The 15739-nt window shown below is 39.6% G+C and overlaps 1 protein-coding gene across 1 annotated transcript in view; it reads right to left on the bottom strand.

Annotated features, from left to right (window-relative positions):
• CELF2 (CUGBP Elav-like family member 2) overlaps positions 1 to 14944 on the bottom strand; it is a 577644-nt gene extending 562700 nt beyond the window's left edge. The window contains exon 1 of the mRNA XM_054819652.1: positions 14901 to 14944. The gene's annotated coding sequence lies outside the window, so the exon portion shown is untranslated. The remainder of the gene's footprint in view (positions 1 to 14900) is intronic.
• Between the last annotated feature and the right edge of the window lie 795 nt (positions 14945 to 15739).

Here is a 15739-nt window from a genome sequence, read left to right as displayed (position 1 = left end):
TGGACACATTAAACAAACTATATTCAAGGGATATGCTCCTGGCACGCTGTAAAAGCCTTTCTTTTTCCTTTTTAAAATGAGAAATCTGGCTAATTAAATTTACTTACTAAACAGCTTGTATTACAACAGTAGAAAATGACAGATGTCTTTCATAAAATTAGTCATATTGTGGTAATTTTCTACTCTCCCCCAAACATTGTGTGATTATGGACATATTTTCTCCTGTTAAAAAGCTATCTGTCATAATTGCTAACGAATTCAATGCAAAAATGTTCTGAAAGAAAAGGTGTTCCACACAAAATGTAGAAAAGTTTTTCTGTGACACATTTTCTCGTTGCAACTTTATTCTGCGGCCTGTTAGCTGCTTGCAGAATACTGCATAATTTTAAAGGCTTATACTTATAAAGGCCAATCATGTATTAATTCATTTGGTATTCATTGAGAGACCTTTAATCATGATGGATTAATTTATTATAAATGCGGATATAATATGTTATTTCATAATATCACCACTGTAATTTAGCAATTAAACAGTCTGTTATTATTTCAATCACTGCCCAGATCTGTATCATGATACAATGTTTTGCTCCACGGTGAATTATTTTACATTACATAGAGGACAATGGATTTTTTTTGAAGAGTAAACCTTTGGGGAAGCAGAAATATATAAGATAATACTTTGCTCCAATATTCTCCTTTGTCTCTGGGATGATTCATCCTAAATACTTAGAGCTAACTAGTCTCAGGCTTGAAGTGATTACAGGTCTGATCCAAAGCTTGCTTAAGTCAGTGCTGCACTCAGCATCTCAGACCCTATCGTGAGTGAGAGGGGTGTAAATACTTACCAAGAAAAGGATGCGGAGAGGACAAAAATCAGCGAGGTACACCAATTAAGTGCAATCTGGGGTAACAAGTAGAAATAGTCAGGTACAAGAAAATCTAACCTGTTATTTTTTGAAAGCTGGGCAAGACTCCATTAGTGCTAACCCGTACTCCTGCTCCCTAAACAGACAAATACAGGGCTTTCCAAAGGGCGCGGGATGAAGCCATTAAACCCCCATTCTTGAACTGCGTTCCTGCACAAGACTTATGCCCTCTGACACTTTCAACTCAGGAGAGGAACTGGGGTGCATTTATGTTGATCCAATTTTACCAATGTCAGATGTCTAAACGTTACGGTGACCCACGCGGAATGACCTCAGAGAGAATCTGGATCAGAAGTATAATTTTCATATTACAGATGTGCAAACTGAGATACTTGGAAAAGAGATATCTTGCTTTGGTACCTACAGTAAGTGTGGAAAGATAAGAGGTAGAATCCCTGGAAAATTATATTCACTTGTTTGTTCTAACCACTTGGCCTCATTTCTTTCTCTAGCGCATACTGTTGCCATGTTTGAATTGACACCGTAGCAGTGTATAACTGCACCACTTGCCACAAATTCTAAAGCCTTTTTTTTTTTTTTTTTTTTTTTTTTTGAGAGGGGAAAGGTGGTAGAAGTTGCCGAGTCTGTATCTCTGACCGGACACTAGAGAACAAATTGATCTGTTACTTTGAGCTCGTTTTTTAAACTCCCTCTATTGACATTTAAGTAGCTGATTCTTCTCCATCATTGTTAGCTGTCTTTTTTCCTGCCTGTCAAGAGCTTGCTAAATTAAGATTCACAACCCAGGATAGTTTTCATATGAACCCAAAAGGAGTCAATATGTTTACTTAGATAAATGGTTATTTTACAAGGTAGTGTAAAATGCATAATTTTCTGTGGTATATAAAGCCATGAAGCACAATCCATCATGAGTGACTCATTTAATCTCTGATGTATCACTGGATGCCTTCTTCAAAGAGCAATCTGGAATAAGTGATTCATATTAGGAGATCTGGAAAAAAGCTCCACAGAGAGCATGTGAAGAGATCGGAATCAAAATGATGATAATGTATACTCGATCATATGATAGAGATCACAAAATCCTGTTAAATCCTCCAGTGCATTACCCTCCCTATCCAGGATTCGCCCCCTCAAGAGCATTTTCTGCTGCTTTTCCTTCTCACATTTGGACTGGATAACAGAGCTATCTGCAACCGGAGATGAAGAGCATTTTTACGGGCTAACAAATCTACTAGAACCAATGGTTTTAATCTCTCCTTGGCTACAGAATCAAAGCCAAGTTCTCTGCAGGTGTAAATGGGATCTGCTCCACTGCCTTAGGTGGAGTTTCACTCATTTACACCATTAAAGAATTTGGCACTAAGGATGTTGAGATCAAAAGGTTCCAGTTGGCAAAGGGATGTGCAGAAGAGAATCTGTCTGGGGAAATATTCTGGGAAGACTTATCTATCCTGTGGAAAGAGGGCTTATTTTTTCTCAGAGGAGTCTGGTATTGATAAATCTAAATTATATTAATTTTTGGGACATCTCTTCTGACCCTGCTAATTCTAAACTGGCCAGCTACGTAGGAAGCCTGCCAAAAACCCTGCAGAAGGAAAGCACAATGATGTGGTCTGCTATGTGCATTTTCACATCATCGAATTATATGCATATTGCATGGTTTTATTTTCCACTGACTTACTGGTGGTCTGTATTGTTCACTTAATAAAACCAGGATTGGAACATGTCCTGCCATAGCTGCTTGCACAACGCACACCATGAGAAGAAACATTATTAGTAGATGTGTCTTCATGATGCCACCTGCTGCATTGCCAGAAATAATTTTCACCTAAATTGAAGTTCCTGCATATGCAATGAAGCCTTTGCCATTATTATTTCAGAGACAACTAAGAAAGATTTGTTTGTTAATAATCATTTTGGGAAATATAGGAAGCAGTGAAATATCAAGACTCAATTAGAAAAATTATCTAAACTGATATTTCAAGAGAGTAGAATAACACAACCCCCACTCCTTCACCCCCTCCCACTCTATTAAATATATAAAAGTGACTTTTCCAAAAGGATAGCATCAGTATATTTATGCTTTTATATCTTTGGATGCTTGTTCAGAATCCAGTTTGCTCCTGGACAAGGGCATATTGATGAGTACCTGGTGTGTTTATTTGGATGGATACAGATGTTCTTGGACTGCTCCACTCCAGAAGCCCTCATCAGGTCTCATTAGCTCAGTACCAACAGCCAGCCTTCTTTCCTCTAATGAACTCAGAGTTTCCTTACTTCTGCCTACACCCCTTCAGGTAACAGGAGGATTCTACACCAGGGTTGCACCAGGTTAGATCAGATGTCTATCCAACTCACTGTCCTGTCTCCATCAGTGGTCAATAGTGGGTGCCCAGAGTAGGCTGTAAGAGTAAAGCAAGCTTACAACACTTTCCCATCTTCCAAAACTTTATTGTTCAGGGAAGTCCTGTAGATATATCCACACACTGAATTTTTATTATGCAGGTTAGGGATATACTTTCATATTTAAAAACCTCCTACTTAATCTGTAGAGTCACCTGCTAGCAAATATTCCCATCTCCTCTTTTCAGGTCACTTAGAGTGGGCAAGGTATGAAAGTGCCCCTGTCTGAAGTTCAAATCAGAGCAAGTGAGTACTCTGGAGAGGACAGTTCCTTTGTTCTGTGTTTCTTTTAGTTATGTCTATACTAATGAAAAAAAACTAAGGCCAGGGTTGTGGCTTGAGCACTATGGCCTGATCATTCATAGACCTTTAGTTGATAGTGTAGAGCTCTGGGTTGTGCTAATTAACACTCTCTTGCAAAATGTTCAAGCTTGGGTTGAGGAACAGGAGATACCAACAGCAAGGCTGGATGCTGTCTGGGGTTGCAGGGAGTGTATGCAGATGAATATGAGCTGTGCCATGCCAACAGGCCTTGGGGCTATAGGGTGGTCCTTGACTGTTTTATTCCGTAGTACTGACATAATCATAGAGGCATGTCCACAGGTAAGGTATTGAACCAGTAACATGAACCACTATCACCAGGACTTTCAAAACCTGGTTTTATTTTCTTCCTGAGAACCAGTTTTCCCACCCAGTAAAACTAATTTTAAGGCAATGCATGGAGCTGCATAAAGAAACTTGGTGGCATGGAGGACATGTTGAGTTAAGAAGTTCTCCAAACTAGTTTTGCAGCCTGTGAAAATTAGTTCCTTTTGAAGTGTTTCCTGTCCTGCTTCAGTGTCTAATTTGACCTAATGTATTTTGTGAAACTTATGCAGAATTATGCATTTATATAAGATAAACCACTAGTAGGGGTCATGGATTACCATTTTTGTTCTAGTAAAATCTTTGAACACTAATGCATATGAATTTGTGAATCACATTTCACGAGAAAGACTTGTCTGAGTTTTTTGATAGTTTGAGGTACAAAGTTGATTGGAAATAACAGAAAAAAGGACTGTTTCTCTATGTTCATTCTTGCATTCAGCCAAAGATAAGTAGCTACAGCACAAAAGTATATTCTTTTACTGTTGAAAGAGGACAGAAAGAAAATTAAACTGTGACAATGTTTTTCTGTTTTTTGCTGGTCAGCTTGTCTTCACATGCAGAAGGGGTTGATTATCCTTGCTCTATACTATACAGCTTTTTTTTTAGATAAACGCATCAACTGATGATATTTCCATGTTTTTCCAAAGGTGATATCTATGCAGTAGATTATGAAAGATCCTGAAAGGCAAGAAAAATGTATCTATTTGAAGAAAAGGAGTACATGGACAGAGTATTGCCTTCCAGAAAATCACTTTATTGGCTTATTTGAACACAGAATTTGCAATTCTGCTGCAAAGAAGCAGCATCTGAATCTTTGCATGTCAGCAGTTAGAACTGAGAATTTCTAATACAGAGGTACAGTATAGAACAATGTAGAGGCCTAATGCTCATATTCTTTATTATATTGACTACTACCTGTCTGCACAAAACTTTGAGCTACTGCATCCATGTAGGTAACTTTGAAACCTCTAAAACAGGACAGGATGCTTTGCCGCAAGAATACAGTAAAACTATACTGCAGTTTTACAGAATATGGTTATCCCTAGTGTAGTAATTCCTGGCTAAAATTATTTTGTCTGTGCCATGCAAAAAGTTGTACGTGTACATGTACATGAACTTCTTTCATCCTTAAAGATTAGATTGGCTTTCGACACTATCGTTTGCCATTCTGGGGTTGATGCTCAGCAGATTTCAAAGGGTCATTCTGATTTATATCAGCAGAAGGTCTAGCAGGCTTTGGTTGTGTGAGTGGAACTTAAGTCATTCTCAAGAAAACAAAACTGAAATGAGCACTAATGTAAAAACCTGTACATTTTAATGTAGTTCTGATGTGGGTATAAATACATTTGTGCATCCAAATCAAGAAGGCTGGTGGATTTAGTAGAGTGTGTCTGTTTTTTCTAGGTTTATTCATAATTCATTTATTAATAAAGATTTCAGCTGTGGTGGAGCCTTTATCCTACCATAACAGGAGCTCCTGGCTTCATAACTTCACTAGAGCAACCCAGATGATGAATATGAGCTGAAGAATAGAAGCCAAATCCTTCTAGGCGCTGTACGTTTGTGCTTGCCAGAAAAATTATGGCCAGTCAAAGGAGCAGGAGATGGAAAGTAGCCACCTCTATTTTGGCGCTTCTCAAAGTCCACTGAGGCCACTATGCAAGCCTTTCATACTTGGACCTGCATAAGTAACTTCTGAAGCTCGATACAGGAATTGGGGGGGCAGCAGAGACTGCTTATTTATGAGTTAGTTAGCAGTCCCTGATGCAGCAGTTGCCGTAATGCACAGCCTCAATGCAGCTTATTCGTACTCCTGGCAAGAATTATCCTCATGGGGAGCGGTGCTTTCGGATGTTGCTGGCTGGAATACGAGCGTACTTTACTGCTTCTCTCGCAGAGCATGAGTATATTCACTCTGGGGGCAGTTTTAGCGTTTGGCCCTGTGCCTGGACATCATTACTATTGGGCACTTACACTCAACACAATCACGCTGACCAAAGTCTGTACTGAAAAGATTACATTCTCCCAAACCAATATTTTCAATTTGGCCCTCATGCACTTCTGACAGCAGGAAACTTTTGGAAACACCGTAGGCAGTGTTTTCTGTAAACAGCATTACCTGAAAAACCTGGTGAATATCACAGGTTTCATTAAAGCAAGATAATGCAGAAATACGGTACCCTCTAGTTAAGCGGGATGAGCCGAAGTGAAGCAGTTAAACAATATGTGCTCCACATGGCACAAAAGCTCAAACTGCCTTTAAGCAGCTTCTAAGAAAGCACCTGGTTAAAGATTTTAGGGCAAACCGACAGAATCTAATTTACAGAGAAGAATATTTTCCTGCTTATACTGCAAGCAGTTTTACTTTTTTTTGAATTTAAAAATGTTATTCTATTTAGAAATGGGGCTGACTAGCAGGCAGCAGCACCACATGTGAGTGTACCGTGAATCTAAAAGCGGAGGGAGCTTTGAATTTCAAGCTGCAAGTATTCCTATTCATATCACAATTGCAGTAAAGTGTTTTGCTATATCCGGGCATAAAGAAGTATAAAGCAGCTAAAGAATCTGGGTACAAATCTGAATATCACCACATTTGTGGCATCGCAAGGCGTTGGCTTTCCAGAAACTGTACTTGTTAGTCTGCTTGGCAGAGGGGATTGACTGAAAAAATATGATGGTACTCCAGCAACAAAACATTTACTTAGTTGCTGAACTTAAAGCATTTCTGTGGTTGCAGTGGCTTCTATGGGACTATTTCCATACCATAATCTTAAGCACATAATTAAGGGCTTTACTGGATCAGTGCCTGAACAACCAGTGCTGATTTCGATTGAATGCACATTATGTTAGGGACCAATTGTAAGCTCATTAAAATGAACAGAAAGGATCCAGCAGACGTTGGATCAAGCCTCGTCTCAGGACTTTCATCAGGCAAACAACATTGTCTCTTGTTTACTCTTTTGCAGGTCACTGAGTTCCCAGACTTTGAGTCGTTGATTGCATTGGATTATCAATGAAGTTAGAGATTTGCCATCAACTTAAACAGGTACAGGATAGGGCACGAGGAAACAAAAAGCAGAATCATGTGCAATTTGTGATTCTGGGTATTGGGTACTTAAAAAGCAAACAAGGAAGCAAGCGTGCTCATGAATTCATGGACACAGAATTGCCCCCGTTTTAGAGCACCGTGTGTGCCATGCAATGTGTTTGATAATGTGCATTGCATTTCTTTGGAACAGCACTGGATACGACTTTTACCCTCCCTTCCCTTCCCTCAATGCCCAGACTAATAAATCTCCCATTTGTCTCACCTGTAGTTACAATAAAGCTGTTCTCAACAGTGTTAACATCTGCCATGGTCATTCTTCTGGGGTGAGAAAGGCAGAACATTCTCATTGCTCGTTCATTTGTGAACACTAGTTAAGTAAAGCTGTCACTTGTGTCCAATTATGGGTGAGGATTTTCTAGCACAGTCTCCTTCCCAAAGCTAAACTGACATGGCCAAGCCCCATTTTATAGGCATTCTTAAATTCTTCCCAGCCATATTTAAAATCCTTATGCTAAGAGATGGCAGGTGCCATGTGTTTTCACAGCTACATTAACAAATGCAATTTTGTGGCAACTTGACCATGCCAGTGAAGCAGCAAATTTCCGTAATCTCTGTGGTTAAGAATTTCATGCAGGACTTTGCTGGGAATATGTAAAGCCCGTTAGTACAGGAGCACGATGAAGATAAAATTAAAATACCTTTACAGTAAAAGTAAAAAAAAAAAAAAAAAGAGTAAAGTCTGGGGATTCTTTTCACTGCTGGAGCAATGAAACATGTCAGAGAAAAGTGCTGAAATAATAGAAAAAAATTTTTTGCTGGGCTCACCCAACCTAGTGTTCTTTTCAAATGACTGCCACCAATTTAGGTGAGAAGTTGTAATTTGGCTTACACAAATGCTAACATAGGCTTATCCTAAAGCATAACTGGAATGCAAAACCTTCTAAATCTCTTTTCCAAGCCCTTATTCCCTTTTACAGTACACTTGCACTGGGATAATTGTCCTCGCCAATATTTTTGCCAGTGCACATTGCATCACACGAAGAGCCAGACAGTCTGTGCAGGGGGAAGGATCATTGACTTAACTTGCTTTGGAAAGGGATCCATGCTGAAAAATGGGACTAATACCACTTTCCCTCCTCCCCAGCTCTTCACCAACCTCCTCATGACTCCACAGCGGGTCTCAGGGGTACCAACGCCAGGGGACAGTTTTACACATGGAGGCAGAGCCAGGATTGGGTCTCTGGTCTCCAACAGATCCTGAGACAGCGGTTAGATTTTGCAACAGGGTGTCTCCATTACCAGCAGCAAGCAGATGAAAAAAGCAGTTACATCCTGCACAAATTCATTCAGTATTGTTTTTCTGACCTGTAAGTCATTTCAGCAGATATTTCCCAGATTTCCTATAAAATCATGTGAGCTATAGATTTTTTCCTTTCTTTAAAAAAGAAAGATGCAATTCCAGCATAATCACCTCACTCCAGGGTCTGGATCTTCTGGAAAGTAAAGAGAACAACCTGCTCAGAGTGCAATACCAGCCAGGGAAAGGATTGCATTATGGATTGCTCACAGACTTCTCCAGCAGAAACCACTCCCACAGGTTTTACCACGGGGTTTGGGCAAAACCCCTAAAGAACACAGATCAAACAAGAAAACATCCTTGAATGCTTATGGTTTGTTGTGAGACAGGAGCGTTTTGAAAGTTACACTTAGCGGCTCCCTCAATCTCTTAAGACTTCACGCAAGCAAGCAAGGTTGGGGAGATCAGCTCACACGCTTCTACACTCTGTGTGGCTGCACTGAAGCCAAAAAGGCTATTCACGGAGTGGCCCTTTGAAGTCAGTGGAGTTTCGTCATTGATTTTGAGAGGCCCAGGATTTCATTTGCAGTCCGTAAGGTTAAGCATGTGTGTAAGTCCTTGCAGGATCAAGGCTTAAATGTGTAAACCTGTTCAGCAAGAGTACCCAGCTTTTAATGTTCTCTGAATGTGGTCTCTCTTACTGTGTGACACTGGGTAGGCTGCTATTGCTCTTCACTCAAGCGTGAAAGCTTCGTTTGGTATGCATATGTCCTTCATAATTGTCAGTGACTTAGCATACAGCAAGAGAAAGACGTTAGTAGAGCTGCTTATTAATGGAGTGCCTATGGAACACATTGACTGCATCAGATTGATTAAGAGCCACTATTAATCTATACTTCTGCCTCTTGTTATCCAAATCGCAGGCAACAGGCCTTCTGGATTGCTCACTATGTCAGTGGCTTGCACAGTGTTTATACATTAGTCACTGAAAATAGCAAATGTATAAGAGAGCAAATCCTGTCTTCAGAGTTCTTTTATTATGTGAGCAGTTCTATTTTGTATTAGTACATTTTCTGCATGCTTCAAAATCCGGCCACCGTCCTTGTCTGAATAAAGATTATTTCTGCAAAACACTGCGGAACTCAGGTTCTGAATGGAGCTACTTCAATCACTCCTGATGATCAACGATGTTAGACTTAAATGAGTGGTAGAATCCAGTTTCTCTAACTTAAACCAAACCTACACTTAATCTTTAGGATGCTGAAGGTTAGCTAAGGGAAGAGAGAAATGAATCCTAAAGGAGACCATGTTTGTCTGATGTACAGCATGTCTTAGCTATTGTGGTCGTATGTCTCTAACAGCCATACTGTGTATTTATATATATATATATTAATATATATTTATGTGCTGACAAGTTTACTTTTGAAATTAATCAAATTTTCCTTGAACCTAAACCTGACTGTGATGCTGGTTATGGTCATCCTTAGGTATCACTTCCTCTAGACTTTATGAACAAGGCTGCTCATAAAGCAACTCTCTCTTCTCCTTTCCGCTCTCTGTCCAAGTGGGCTGTGAGCCCACCAGCATCACCCACAACGCTTCATGCCATGTCCTCGGCACAAAAGCAAATGCTTGGGGCCAAGCACAGGGCCTAGATGACACAACTAGCCCCTCCACAGATGGCCAGGTGAGACATGGAGGTGAGGCACACTAACGTTTGGGAGACGGGGATATCTCTGCGGCAGATATTTTTAGCACTGTAAATGCAGCCTTAGGTGCCTAAATTTAGGAAGCCAAATTGTCTGTCTGGAAGCTTTCAAATGCATGTAGCTTCCTCTGGATAAGGGAATTTACATCAGGAGCACCAGCTCATTAAAATGCTGGTGCCTAAATTAGGTAGACTTCATTGTACTCATGGAGTTTCCTGACTTTTAGATTTTTTAAAGCATTGTAGCATAACTTTTAAATGCCGCTGGTCTGCAAAGTAGAACAAATAAACCAATCACAGCATCTCCTTTCACTAGATCGGTTCTAATAAAAGTAGCCATGAGGAACAAGATTAGTTGTACATTAAACACGCTGCCTGGAATGCACTTGTAACTTCACACCCCCCAGCAGCCCTTGAGGACTAATGAAATATATGACTGACATTACCCTGTCTATGCAATCCAGTTCTAATTTCACTATGATTAGCCTTGTTTTAAGCCCACTACCAGGTATATGAGGCTCAGTAAGTCAATAGTACTATGGCTGTGGTTTAAGTTATGTAATTCTCAGAGTTTTAAGCCCTCTTTCTTCATGAGGTAGTTACAAGGGAAGCCAAGCAGATGAGGAAAAGATATCTAAATTAAGCAATGCAACAGTACGGTTAATTAAGAAAATTTTAGGAGGAGAGGAGGTTAAATGATCTGAGTCTTGAATGTGATGTCCTTCAGTGGGATTCAGAGAAAACAGACATTTAAAATAGGTCAGATAAATCACTCCCTGAGAGAGCCTGCTTGTTTCCTCTGACTGTAGTGGGACCCCGAGGCGGTTAGCTCAGATGTAGGCATCTACAACATAAGTATCTTAATTTCAATGAGATGAATCCTAACTCTGATGTCCAAATGCCATGAACAGAGAGCAGACACTTATATGGGGGATATAAAGGCAGCTGGAGATTCCAGTTTGGGAAAGCAAATTAGAAAAATAGATATGCAGAGCTTTTGACTTGCTCCCCCTTTGTTGCCTTCCCCGAGGAACATGACAGTAAGTGTCTTCAACAACAGGAGTAGGCAAGACGTGGCTCCAAGAGCTCTCGGAGCACATCAGCCTTAGGACAGGAGCTAAGTTATCAGCCTCACAAACCATGGGAGATGCAAAGCAACCAAGGAAGACTTTGAGTGATAATTATAATGTAGATCTGAGCTCTCTAGGGCTCTACTTCTCTTTTTGCTTTGTTTCATTCTTGCTAAAATTTTACCATTTACCTTAATAGAATAAAATATTTATATTCTTAATTCATATCTAGTGACCTGATAAATACTGTATGCTCTATTGCCTTGGGAGCGATGAAAGTAATTAGGAGGTATTAGATTATTTTTAGGGTTTCCTATACCCCACACAGGGTTAGGAATCCCAAGGAGTCTACAGCAAACCATACACACACCACCTGGAGATGAAGGACATGTGAATGGATGCCAGGCTTGTGGAAGGACTGTATCTTGACAAGTGTTGGCCCAATCTGTTATCAGTCAGCTAGCGGGGGAGGACCAGAGACTTGGGACCACTCTGAGCCAGGTACAGCGGTCTTGCTTTACTTGGTGATGTAGTGCTTCAAGAGCGGTTCTTGCTGAAAGAAGACCATAGCTAATTTGTTAAATCAAATGGAAACACATTTGCAAATGTAATCATTTGCAGTTAGAAGAGAAATGTAAAAGTCTTGTATTAGAATGAAAAAAATAAATCTTCAGAGGTTAAAAATCTAAGCATTTTGTCCTGACTATGATACTTCAATTCAGCTGACCAGAAATGCAATGTTAATAAATAATCCCATTCAAGGGGAAGACTTGCTAAGCATGTTCTTAAGTATTTCTGCAGAGTCCTGAGAAAAGTCTGAGAATCTGGCCTCTCTCAGGAGAAAGAAGCTGATGAAATCCCATCATTATTGCCCATGACAAGTCTGGGATTTACCCCAACTCCACCTGCTGCGTGCAACTCAGAGTTTCAGTGACTTTATGTGGAGAGTTGGAGATGCGGAAGAAATACAGAATTATGCCAGCTTTTCCTGTAAAGAAAATTCATAGCTATGTTATCAAAGTTTCTAATTATAAAATGTCTTTAATATTTTATTAATAGGAGGGGAGGGAAGATGCCAAAACTTATGGCATTTCACAAGTAAGATTATGGGTTGATTTCTGATTGGATGACAGGGCCCTAATAATAAAACTCATAATTTTATACTACATTCCTCCAGTGATGATAGAAGTTCTTTGTGCATAATAGCACCATTTCTATTCAGGAATCTTGTTAACAGTTGTAAACTCAGATTATCATTTTTATTAGCCTAGTGTTTTCTTATTTCTGTGTTACTGACAGGAAATTACAGCAAGTTTTCTCGCTTGCTTTTTTTTTTTTGTTACAGTGAAAGCAATTCCATTCAACTAGAAATTTCCAAGCACTGGGTAGAAGACAGTATTGCTAGAAGCCAACAGCAATTTAAAATACACAGATTAATTAAATATATATATATATATATATACACACTAAATTCAAAGAGAAAGTGTACTGGTGCATTGGGTTAGGGTGGTGTGTTTTTTTTAAAGGTAGAGATATCTGACTTTTTATACTCGATGACTTCAGGAACCAAGTCTTGACACCAAGCTCAGCATCTAAACTTGTCTGTATTATGTTTTCATGTTGCCCCATAACAGTAACTTTGACATCACCTCTATGACTGAATATCCACGGCTGCATTCAGGCTCTACTCCGTGCAGCCTGCCCATGGCTGAGATGCCCACCATGGGCAGTGGGAATCAACCACCATGGACTTCTCATGGCTTTGGGTGATTAGGAAACTCAAATGAGAGCATTGGTAGTTGTTTCACCCCATTTGGCCACTTGAGCATTGTAAAAGCACTGTTTCTAGGAGAATGTGAGACTATAGCTGCATAATTTACTGTCAACAGCCTACAGTTTATTCATATTACATCAGATACGCTTCTAACTGTCAGTTGATACTGAGTGAATAAAAACTTATTTCCATAACAAGAACACTGAATTCAATCCTTTTCTTCTCTGGTTATAAATGGATGGGAGTTTAGGATTACAAGGGACAAAGCCTAATTTTCTGGGCCTTGCAGACCTTGGTGTTGGAGAGGGTAGGCAAGTTGTCAGGGCAAAAGCAAGATGTGGGAGCTACAACGACGTAATTTCACAAGGCACCAGCATTTTGTGCACAAGCAAAGTAAACCTTCAGAAAAGTATTGCAGTGCTTGAAATTGAGGCTGAAATAGCGAATGATGAACTTCTGCAAGTGCAGCACCCTTAACCCTGTGCCCTAACCAAGTTGCTGTGAAAGAATGTGATTTTCCATATGGCATTGGCACATCCTCTCCTTCTCTCCAGGGACACGAAAGGGAATCTGCGTTTAATCCCTGACTGCTCCTCATCTCCCCTCTTCTTGCACAACTTCACTCCTGCGATCATGTTATGCATTTGGAAAAACAGAACTTCAAGTCTGGAAAATGTGACATAACAATCTGCAGATGATTAATTTCAAGAAAACTTTTTTTTTTTAATAAAATATTAAGGAAAACAGCTTTCAAGGAGTTAGAGGACTGAATCACACTGGCTTTCTAATTTCATTAGGTTTCTCTGAAAAATCCCATCCTATGTTCAAAAAGTTTTCCTCAGCATGGCCACAAACCTGTGAACAGCTAACTGTAAGAGTAGTGTTTATTATAAATACTTCAGTAAAAGCTTACATGATCCAGTCTTAAGTATAACAACAACTAATTGCAGTTAGGAAAAGAGAGATCAGCAATCATAAAATCCAGTTCTGCTCGTACTCAGCAATTTTGTCTTAAATACAGGACAAGCTGAGCCTTCCTGTTGATTTCAGTAGGTGTTGTAGCATTTAATACTTGGCAGAATTACATCCAGAAAGCCTGAGAAAAAACACGTTGCCTTGTAAGTTTTCTAAAGGTAAACACAAAGGAAAAGCAAAACACATCACATTTTCTAAAAAAAAAAAAAAAAATAAAAAAATGATAGCGTATTAGTGTCAGAAAAAGACTAGAAAGCAGACCTTGGAAATCAGGGGACTTGCAAGGCAGGGACTGCAACATGTATAATACAGATCTGATTGTATCTGGCAGGCTTGTATTCATAGGAAACTATCCACAGCATCAAACTCATTCTTTACAAAAGCAACGCTTGTTATTTCTTCTCAAAGTTTGTCAGCTTCTTGCAATTAGCTACTACAATGGTATGACAAGGTATGAAGTGGAACGTCCCTTCCCCCTTTCTCCAGAAGAACAATGCAAGGGACAGCAAGAACTTTACCCAGCACCGGACAACAATAAATCCTGGATACACTGACCCCACTCGATGCAAGCTGAAAAATATTTATTTATTTTTTTAAAAAGTTTCAGTGTTGCACTTCTCCACCTAGTAAACAGCTGAACAGGCAGAATGATACCCAAGACCATCTCCTCCACCCCCATCTCCACCCCCATCGTATCAGTGCTTCAGGCAACGTTCAGAAAAAAAAAAAAAATCACACACACAAAACCCCCAACTCAAGTATCTTTTCTGATAGGAGCATGGAACAGTAACCAAAAAACAATCAAGTCCTCATTGTCATAGTGCGACAATCACAGCACCGCTTCTGTTGAGCAAATAGTCAATTCAGAGAGAGAAAAGCATCATGAGGACAGACACGAAAGCTGTTATTATCCATTTTAAGTAATAGGAGAAGGTCACATATCAAGCAGTTACACCTTTTCATTACATCCTAACCCTCCACAGCAGGGGAACCACACTTATGACTGCGTTAGATATACAAAAGCTTTCAGCTCCAAAAAAGGAAAAGAAAAGATGGGGAAGGGAAAAAAAAAAATTAAATTCATCTTACCAGCACGTTGCAGCACCAACTTGCTTGAAGGAATGTTGCCTTTACAGGTTTCTCTTTTAATTATCCTGGAAGCAGAAGGGGGAAAAAAAAAAAAAAAAGACGACGAAGCAGGGTTGTTAAATTAGCGTGTGCTAGAATCTTTTCAGTTTGTCGCAGAGTAGAAAAATACCAAAAAAAAAAAAAAAGGCACGCAAAGAAAGAAAAAAAAAAAGAAAAAGAAAGCTCAGTAATTTAAATTTGCTGTCAGTTCAGGCAGCATCGCTCTGTCCCGCCCCTCTTCCCACTGGGTTCTACTACCTGCAGGGCTGCAACTGACAGCTACTGTGCAAACAAAAAAAAAGGCAAAAAGCATGCTGGGACCATGCTGTCTGCTGTCTGAGTCTCTCTCCACTTCTGATGACTGAAAATCATTAGTGGAAAGGTTCTGTTGTTGTTTGCTGGGATTTTTAAGTTGGGTTCTTTGCATGAAATTGAATTTATTTTTAATTGATACAATGCAGCACGTGACAGAAACCGGTGGTCGTGTTTCTCAGCTCTGCTCAGAATGGAAACTAATCTGAACAGATTGATTTCAACGGTATGGTATATGTAGAATATATGCAGGCATTCACCATGTTACACTTTGCAGGCATGCGTTCAGCCCTTCCTGTAATACTGTGTACAAAAATGTTTGTTGGAATGGAAAGTCAGGAAAGCGTTTCAACAGAAAGCAGTTAAAACTCTGGCACTCAAAAAAGTTGCCAGTATTGTTTTTGCTCTGCTTTTAAGTTTTCCTTCTAAACTTTTAAAAATTATTTTTGAGAACAAAAAGTAACAGAATTCAGAGGCATAATGAACAA

Source organism: Grus americana, chromosome 1 (genome assembly GCF_028858705.1).
Source record: "Grus americana isolate bGruAme1 chromosome 1, bGruAme1.mat, whole genome shotgun sequence".
Classification (NCBI taxonomy): Eukaryota; Metazoa; Chordata; class Aves; order Gruiformes; family Gruidae; genus Grus; species Grus americana.
This window is presented reverse-complemented; position numbering and strand designations above follow the sequence as displayed.